Genomic DNA, 9,337 nt, shown 5'->3' with positions numbered 1-9,337 from the left:
CAAGGCAGAGGAGTGAAATGGATTTAAAAAAAATACAAACTAAGCTGCTATGAACTATCAGTTTGTTGATAAAGCAAGCTTCTACCTGGCTAAAACTCGACACTGTCTGCGCCATATCAATGACCAATGAGAAACTGTTCATGTGCCTGGACAATGTGAGGGAAACATATCCCATATAACCTATGTGTGATACCATATCCCAAGATGAGCTGGGACTGCATTGTAAAGGCTTATTTGAGTTCTCATTGAGTTCCTCAGTAAAACTGTTGTGGGATAATGTTAGCTTCCACCATTCAGAGGAATGATTTTGGGCCAATCCAGGAGGACAACAATCCCAAGCATATACCTGCAAAGTGCACACAAAAGTGATTTACTGACTGAAATAATCAAGCTTTTGCATTGGCCATCACAGTCCACTGACCTAAATCCCATGCTGTGGGGTGATATGAAGAGTAGAGTCCACAAGCAAGGACCAATGACTCTTAAGCATCTGGAGTGTTTCTTTGTGGAGGAATGGTCTCAAATCCTTTCCTATGTGTTCTCCCACCTGATCAAACATTATACAGTAGATGACTCGGAGCTGTTTACAAAGGGAGGGTATACAAAGTAGGGGTGCCAATTAATTAAACAAAAATCATTCTTGATGTCGATTTTCATGTGATGTACTTTGAGTGTAAGATCAAGCTGATATTTGCCAAATCCCAGACTGCATCTTTAAATATACATTGGGAAAGAATTATTCACACAGTTAAACATTTTTAGAAACCAAGCTTAATTTCACATGGATGCCCTGAGTGCACATCATTTGAATAATACACAAACATAATTAAAAACACAACTTACAAAACAATCATAATTCACATTTACAACCCCATTTTCCAAAAAGTTGGGATGCTGTTTAAAATGGAAATAAAAACAGAATACAAAGATGTTCAAATCATTTAAACCCTACATTCAAAAGAAAATAGTACAAAGACAACATGTCAAATGTTGAAACTGAAATGTTTTATTGTTCCTTTAAAAAATATAGGCCCACTTTGAATAGGATGCTGCAACACATTTCAAAAAACCTTTGACAGGCAACAGACTGGAAAAAAAGACAGGAAGTGTTGTGTAATACAAAAACAGAACCTGGTGGAACATCTCACAACACAGTTGTGCATTCTACCATGCAAAGAAAAAAACTGATATAAACAACATCCAGAGACGCCGTTGCCTTCTAAGGGTCTGAGCCCATTTAACATGGACTGAGGTGAAGTGGAAAACTGTCCTGTGGCCTGACAATCGAAATTTGAAATTATTTTTGGGAATCATGGATGCCGCATCCTCTGGGCTAAAGATGAAAAAGACCATCCAGCTTGTTATCAGTGCACATTTGAAAAGCCAACATCCGTGATGGCATGGGTGACTTGGACATCTGTGAAGGCACCATTAATGCTGAACAATATATGCAGGATTTGGAGCAACATATGCTGCCATCCAGACAAGGTCTTTTTCAGGGAAGGTCTTGCTTATTTCAGCAAGACAATGCCAAATCACATTCTGCACATTACAACAGCATGGCTCTGTAGTAAAAGAGTCCGGGTGCAGTCCAGACCTGTCACCCATTGAAAACATTTGACGCATTATGAAATGAAAAATATGACAAAGGAGACCCCAAAGTGTTGAGCAGCTGAAATCCTACTGTATATCAAGCAAGAATGGGAAAACATGTCACTTTCAGAACTACAGCAATTGGTCTCCTCAGTTCCCAAATGCTTACAGAGTATTGTTAAATGAAGAGGTGATGCAACTCAGTGGTAAACATGCCCCTGTCCCAACTTTTTTGAAACATGTTGCTGGCATCAAATTAAATATGTGCATATATATCTTTCCAAAAACATAAACATTTCTCTTGTTCAACTTTTGATATGTCGTCTTTCTAATATTTTCTACTAAATATAGGGATTAAATGATTTGCACATCATTGCTTTCTGTTTTTATTTGTATTTTACACAGTGTCCCAACTTTTCTGGAAACAAGGATGTACTATACATAAAATTACTTGTTTTAGTTTAGATTAGTGACCTGAGATTTGCTGGTTTCTGCAAGAGCATCTTGTAAATGAACAAAAGAGAGTGCATGTCTGTATTTACAAAGAGGTCTGTCCCAACCTTTAATGAAAAATGCAATGATATGTTTTTAAAACTGTCCCCTGATATAAAGGTAAGGGCACAGAAAGACAGCATCTAGCAAATTGAATTTAGATTTGTGATCTAAGACTGACATCCGTAATGCTTGGATGTCAGGCTGTTTGTAGGGCAAATGCTTGGTTCATTGAATGGTGCAGTGGAATACTATACCCTATCATCAGCATAAAAAAAGTTAGAACATTTCATGGTATCTCTACATCGCAGCATGTCATTTATTTACAGCTTGAACAACAGAACTGAGCCCTGGGTTACACCTTTGTGTAGATTTGACCCATTCAGTAGCCTAAGTTCATCCAGAAAAACAGGGCGGAAACACCAAGCGCAAATCAGCACTAGGCCTGATCATGTGAGTTTGCTATTCTGGACAGATCAACTGTGTCAAAGGCTTTGGACGGGTCTACAAACAAAGCAACACAATCCAGCTTCTCACCCCAGGCTCTACAGCAACATCATATACAACCAATGTGCTTGCCTTCACTGTGCTTTACACGGATCTAAACGCTGATGTTTATTCAAAAGAACATTTTCAGTCAGAAAAGAGCACAGCTGTATATTCACTAGTGACTTCAGACAAGATCCATTAGAGGTTTTGCGGTGATTTCAAGGTTATTCGAGTTTCTTGTTCTATGGAGTGATGGATCGTGACCAGGTTTCTGTACTTTTGGAGTAACTCCAGAGATTAAAGTTAGAAAGAAAGTGGGACCACTGACCCAGAAATAAACGGTGGCGCTGATGTCCTGGTGTGGGAAAGGCAGCTTGCTAACCACACAAACTTCCTGGTATCCCAACCTGGTACCAGGGTGATATAATCATTGGTCTATAAGTAAAGTGTTATGTTGTATTATCTGTGATTATCAGTTTCTGTCATCCACTTTATTTGAAACAAATATCTTAAAGCCATGCAACAGCACAAATACATTAATTTGCCAGTTATACTTTTCATGCTTTTGAATTGTGATTCCTTAGAGATACCTACTGGTTAGAAGTGTCTCTCCGATCCCCTCTCCTGAATACCTGCTCACATTCAAAATCCTATACAGGTGGGATGAGGATGTGGTTGTGTTCAGTTTACATTTGTGCTTGTTTATTTATTTATTTGTTTATTGTGTGGCTTCTCATAAAACATTTTCAACCAAATCATCAATATCAATCTTCAATAACGTACCCGTGCGTCCCCCGTGTTTCCACCGTACATCTCTCTCCGTTAGCACCGTAGCCCGCTCAGCGTTCCTCTCCGCTTCCAAACCCGCTGGTGTCAAAGTCATCCCTCACCGGGACAAGACCAGGGTCAGTATCTATCAGAAATCTAATAAGCCCGCACCAACTCCCAGTGTTGTTTAATCTCTGCAGTACCTGGGCACCGACAACGGCCTGGGCGGGCTGCTCCTTGTGATTCAATTTGCCGTTCCACCTTGACAATGATACAGAGATTGCATCCACGCCGTAATGAGGTCATTCATTTTGCTTTGATGCACTGGGGCTGACCAGTTTGGGGAACTAAAGGTGGCTGCCAGAAAATAGTGAGTCACAGTACACACACAAGACAACGCGATGAAAAAACAACGTAGCACAAAACAACACAAGAGAACATAATACAACCGGGCGAAGCACCGCGTAATACAACATAAAATAACGTAACATCATAAAACACAAAACAACAATATACAAAGTCCTAAACCGGGCGCATTGAGGAATTCATATTCGTTTTGTGTGTTCCTGGGGTGGGGGTGGGGGGGGGGTATTTATCCCTGTCTTTGGTGGTTGGCTCTACACCAAGACTTAACATAACACAATATCAGACAAACTAATATAACATAATACAATATAATATAGCACAACAAAACATAACACAACGTAACACAGCATACTACACAGTAAATCAATGTCATGCAAAATAACATAATACAATAATATATAACAACCTTACACAACAGAACATAATATTACATGATACAAAATAATATAAAACAACATAATACAAAGTACTATGTTATATTATTCAACAAAATAAAATACAAAATAACATACTTCAACATAATATAACCCAACATCTGACAACACAAAACATACTGTCAGTTATATAAGACATGTCAGTCTAGCACAGGACTACTTCACAGCTGGACTTCCTCCAGGCTTGTTCTCTACAGGGGTAGATGTTACATATGTCCCAGTGTGTGATGCCGATTGGGTACAAGGGTTGACAAGATCCAGCTCTGCCCACCATTTTAGTGCTGCGCTGTTATTGGCCAGGTTTGTGCCTCGCCTGTTAGCTTGCACAATTCCTGTCATTCTCTTTCGGCTGCTCTCATCAACAAGCTCTTTTGACCACACAGGACTGCTCCTGATTAGATGCAGTTGGTCGTGCCATTCACTGTAAACCACCCTAAACTAGTTCTGTTCATTACAACATTTAATCGAACAGAAACCGCATGTCTGTGAATCATGCGGTGTAACTAAATAACCGGCAGCCTGTCTAAACCCTGAATCTAGTACCTAACACTTGACTTTGTAACCAATAACACCAATTCCAGACTAAATCTAACCTCTAAGCCTCAAAAATCACTTTTCCTCATGTGAACTGGGCAAAATGTCCCCAAACAGTCAAATTGTCCTTGTTTTGCTGTTCTTGCAGGGATTTTTGGTTCCCACCAGGATAATAAAATATGTCTGTAAACACACAGACGCACACACACACACACACACACACACACACAGACACACACACACACACACACACACACACACAATAATACGTTGTCATTTGTCGTCCGATAAAGGTTACACCCCTGTCACACTCTATGTCCTCCAGAGCTCTGTCACATTGGCTGACAGATCATTTAATTGTTGACGGACTTCCATTTCATTGTGCTTTGGGAAACACAGCCAAAAAAAGACATCTCAGTAAAGGGGAAAGATAAAAGAACAAACAAATGACATGGAAAGACAAGTGTGTTTTTCCCCCTCCCAAAGCAATGTCTGGTGATAATAACAGATTTACACAACACACCAGATCATGTTTTCATCTCCAACCTGGGGTGCCCGAACCTAGCTGCATTGAAGATCGTCTGTTTTAACAAACTGTTGGACATATTACCAGGACTGCATATGGCTTCAACTCTCATGTTTTCCCAATGGCACAAGTAGCCTTTAGAGGGCAAAAACAGCTTTATTATGGAAAGAAAGAGGTGGCTGCTAAATCAATCAAGAGAAGGCCTGGATTCAACCAAGTCTCCTGGGCAATATGGACAAAAGATCAAGATTTGCTGCAGGTGACTTTCAATAATTAATCGCTTTAGAAGACTCACTTGGAGTTATGAGACCTTTATTTAAGATCCCAAATGCATGTTTTTTTTCCAACAGAGCAAAAAGGACTGCCACTTATTTATTCTAAATATTCCAGTGTCTTGTCATTTACTCTGTATCTGTAATGAATGCCTCTTGTGAATGTAGTTCAACTAGAACAACCACAACCAGTTGATAAGATTGGAAATTCATATTTTTTTCTGCCCCCATGGTTTCCAGAGATGTTCACATTATCATACTACTATAACATCTGTTTTAGTACAAATCGTTTTTTCATATACCACCCCATTTCCAAAAAAGTTGGAGCACTATGTAAAATGTAAAGAAAAACAGAATGCAATGATGTGCAAATCATTTAAACCCTATAGAAAATAGTTTAAAAACAACAAATCAAACATTGAAACTGAGAAATGTTATTGTTTCTTGAAAAATATGTGCCAATTTTGAATTTGATGCCAGCAACACATTTCAAAAAAGCTGGGACAGGGAAACAAAAGACTGGACATGTTGTGTACTACAAAAAAAGAACCTGTGGGAACAACTCACAACTAATTAGGTCAATTGGCAACAGGTCAGTAACATGATTGGGAAGAAAAAGAGAATCCCAGAGAGGATGAGTCTTTCAGAAGTAAAGATGGGGAGGGGTTCATCACTCTGTTAAAGACTGCATATGCAAATAGTGCAAGAATTAAGAATAACCTTTTGCAACGTATAATCTCATCATCTACGGTACATAGTATCATTAAAAGATTCAGTGAATCTGGAGAAATCTTTGTATTCAATGGACAAGGCCAAAAACCGATATTGGATGGCCGTGTTCTTTGGGCCCTCAGACGGCACTGCATTAAAAACAGACACGATTCTGTAGTGGAAATCATTACATGGGCTCACCACCTCTTCCAAAAACCACTGTAAACACAGCACGTCGCTGCATCCACAAATGCTAGTTAAAACTATACCATGCAAAGAATAAACCATATATAAACAAGATCCAGAAACACCCCCACCTCCTCTGGGCCCAAACTCATTTAAGATGGGCTGAGTCGGAGTGGAAAACTGTCCTGAGGTCTGACGAATCGTAATTAGAAATTATTTTTGGGAATCAGGGACGCTGGGTCCTCCGGGCTAAAGAGCATAGGGATCAACAGGCTTCTTATCAGCGCACAGTTCAAAAGCCAACAACCATGATAGTATGGGGGTGCATTAGTGCACATGGCATGGGTGACTTGCACATTTATGAAAGCACAATTAATTACTGAATAATATTTACAGGGAAGGCCTTACTTATTTCAGCAAGACAATGCCAAACCACATTCTGCACATATTACAATAGCGTGGCTCCATAGTAAAAGAGTCTGCGTGCTAAACTGGCCTTCCTGCAGCCCAGACCAGTCATTCATTAAAAACATTTGGCGCATTATGCAATGGGAAATATGACAAAGGAGACCCCGAACTGTTGTGCAACTGAAATCCTATATAAAGCAAGAATGTGAAAACATTTCACTTTCAAAACTACAGTTTGTCTCCTCAGTTCACAAACACTTACAGGTTATTGTTAGAAGAAGAGGTGATGCAACACAGTGGTAAACATGCACCAGTCCATTTTTTGAAATGTGTTGCTGGCATCAAATTCAAAATGGGCATGTATTTTTCCAAAAACAGTAATTTCTCAGTTTCAACATTTGATATGTTGTCTTTGTACTATTTTCAATTAAATATACGGATAAGGGATTTGCACATCGTTGCATTCTGTTTTTATTTGCAGTGTCGCAAAATTTTTGGAAATGGGGTTGAATGTCAAAAACCTTTTACTTGATTATTAATTGAACAAATATTGTGTCCCAGTTCAAAATCAGCCAAAGATTACAGGGGAAAATGTGAAAATGGCCAAACAGCTAGTTCTTTAGCACTACGCTGCACAAAGTGCCTGGATTTGGCCCTTAGTCATGGTGTGCAATGCCCATAATACCATACACCCTGAAATGCCATAATTAATGATACCCACTATAAAATATCATTTTTACTCTCCACCCCTGCCTGATCCACTTACCAGCTCCTCACACCTCACCCTCTTCATTTGTTGCTTTGCTTGGAGGTTTTCAGCAAAGCAGCACATCTGGCCTCAGAGTCATAGCAGTGTCCAATCTCGCCCGGGCTCCCGGTTGAAGCCTCCACTCTGCACGACTTGCTCCATCTCCACTGCTGCTCGCACATCTTTTGTCTCTCTTGGCTGTACTGGAGGTTGTGGCGCACCAGAGGGCATCTCCACCTCTGTCACTGCAGCAAACATTGCAGCCATTTATGATGTCAATCTTGTGACACAGTTTAACGTTGTAGACCCAGAGGTGACTTGACATGTACAGCTGTAGCCAGGTGTGTAGAATTATGGGGGGTCATGACCCCCCCTCCCCCCAATATTATAGACAGGTGTGACCCCACTGGAGAAGAGTGAAAATCCGGGGATCCACTGACACTGACACCCCCCCCCACCAATATACAATGCAAACCTACACCATTGGCTGTAGCATTCTAGCACGAGATCTGTGATCTTGGCTGTAGCATTCTAGTAGGAGATCTGTGATCTTGGCTGGAACACGATGTTGATCCAGAGCCACCAGCAGTGAAATCAGATTACATGTGTTTGTCCTGGTAGACCTCTCAGAGTCTTTACCACGGTCATAATGTATTATTTAGCACATCAAACAGCATATCATCAACTACAGTATCTGATCTAAAATTTAACATCTCCTTACAACTCAGTAATTACAAATGTATATATGCCCTTTGGTATTGAACTGTGGGGTCAGAAAGCTTACTGTGAGTAAAGTGTTTTTGAGTTCACCATTTGCTACTCATGAATGTCAGGATCAGAAACGGAATAGATTTGGCCATTATGTTTATTGATAACTGCTGCCGTCAAGCCTCCATTCCATTATACCCAATTACAACCCCTACTAAAAAGACTTTCAAGAGACGGCTTCAGCTTCACTTCTAGGGGAACATTTCTTAACAGTTCTACCTGGGGGCAAAATATTTAACATGGAACAAAAATGGTTTGCACTTGAATAAAGGGCTAATCCACAGAGGTTATCTGGCTGTAGGGGAACACTTAAAAAAAAAAAAAAATCGGCAACCCCCCCAACACACACACACACACAACCAACCACCTAATCCTCAAACTCCCAACACCGCAATCGTAAACATGCCCCCCAAACCCACAATGCCCCCACCCCCACCAACCACCTGGTACTGTGAGTGTGTATCTCGAACAAACACACGGCCCCCCTGAATCTCTCCAGTATCTACCAGCCTACGAGCCCCCAAACTACCCACGAACCAACCACACTTCACCTCCCCCCCAAAAATACCCGGCGTCTCTCAAAGCCTTCCAGGCAGCATTTAAGGTTGTCAAACAAGGTGTGTGTGCCTGATGATTACTGTTCTCCATAATCGGCTGCATTAATCATCAACGAGTGACAGCAAATGATGGGGGAGGAGGGGCTGGAGTCTTTGGCGGAATAGAAAATACGCCGACACTGATCTCCTCCTCTCCTCTTTCTCCTCTGTTAATACAATGACATGGTCGTATTCCTGCCGTTCACTCAGTCTATCCACATTCACTCTCATGTTTCATGCAAAGCGCAGCACATGAAGTCTGGAGGGGCGCATGTGGAAGTTCACTGGTTTCATGTCGTTGCCTTGGTTTTAGGACCACATCCTCTTATCCTCTCCCTTGCATCCTTTTCTGCCCCCCCCACCCCCCCCCCCACACACACAGCTCCACGGCTAATTTCAATGAAGCTGGAAGTGGGGACGTTCACGTAAACAGCATAATAAGATCT

Source organism: Esox lucius, chromosome 2 (genome assembly GCF_011004845.1).
Source record: "Esox lucius isolate fEsoLuc1 chromosome 2, fEsoLuc1.pri, whole genome shotgun sequence".
NCBI classification, from domain to species: domain Eukaryota; kingdom Metazoa; phylum Chordata; class Actinopteri; order Esociformes; family Esocidae; genus Esox; species Esox lucius.
The sequence above is the reverse complement of the archived record's forward strand: the minus strand, read 5'-3'. Positions refer to the sequence as shown.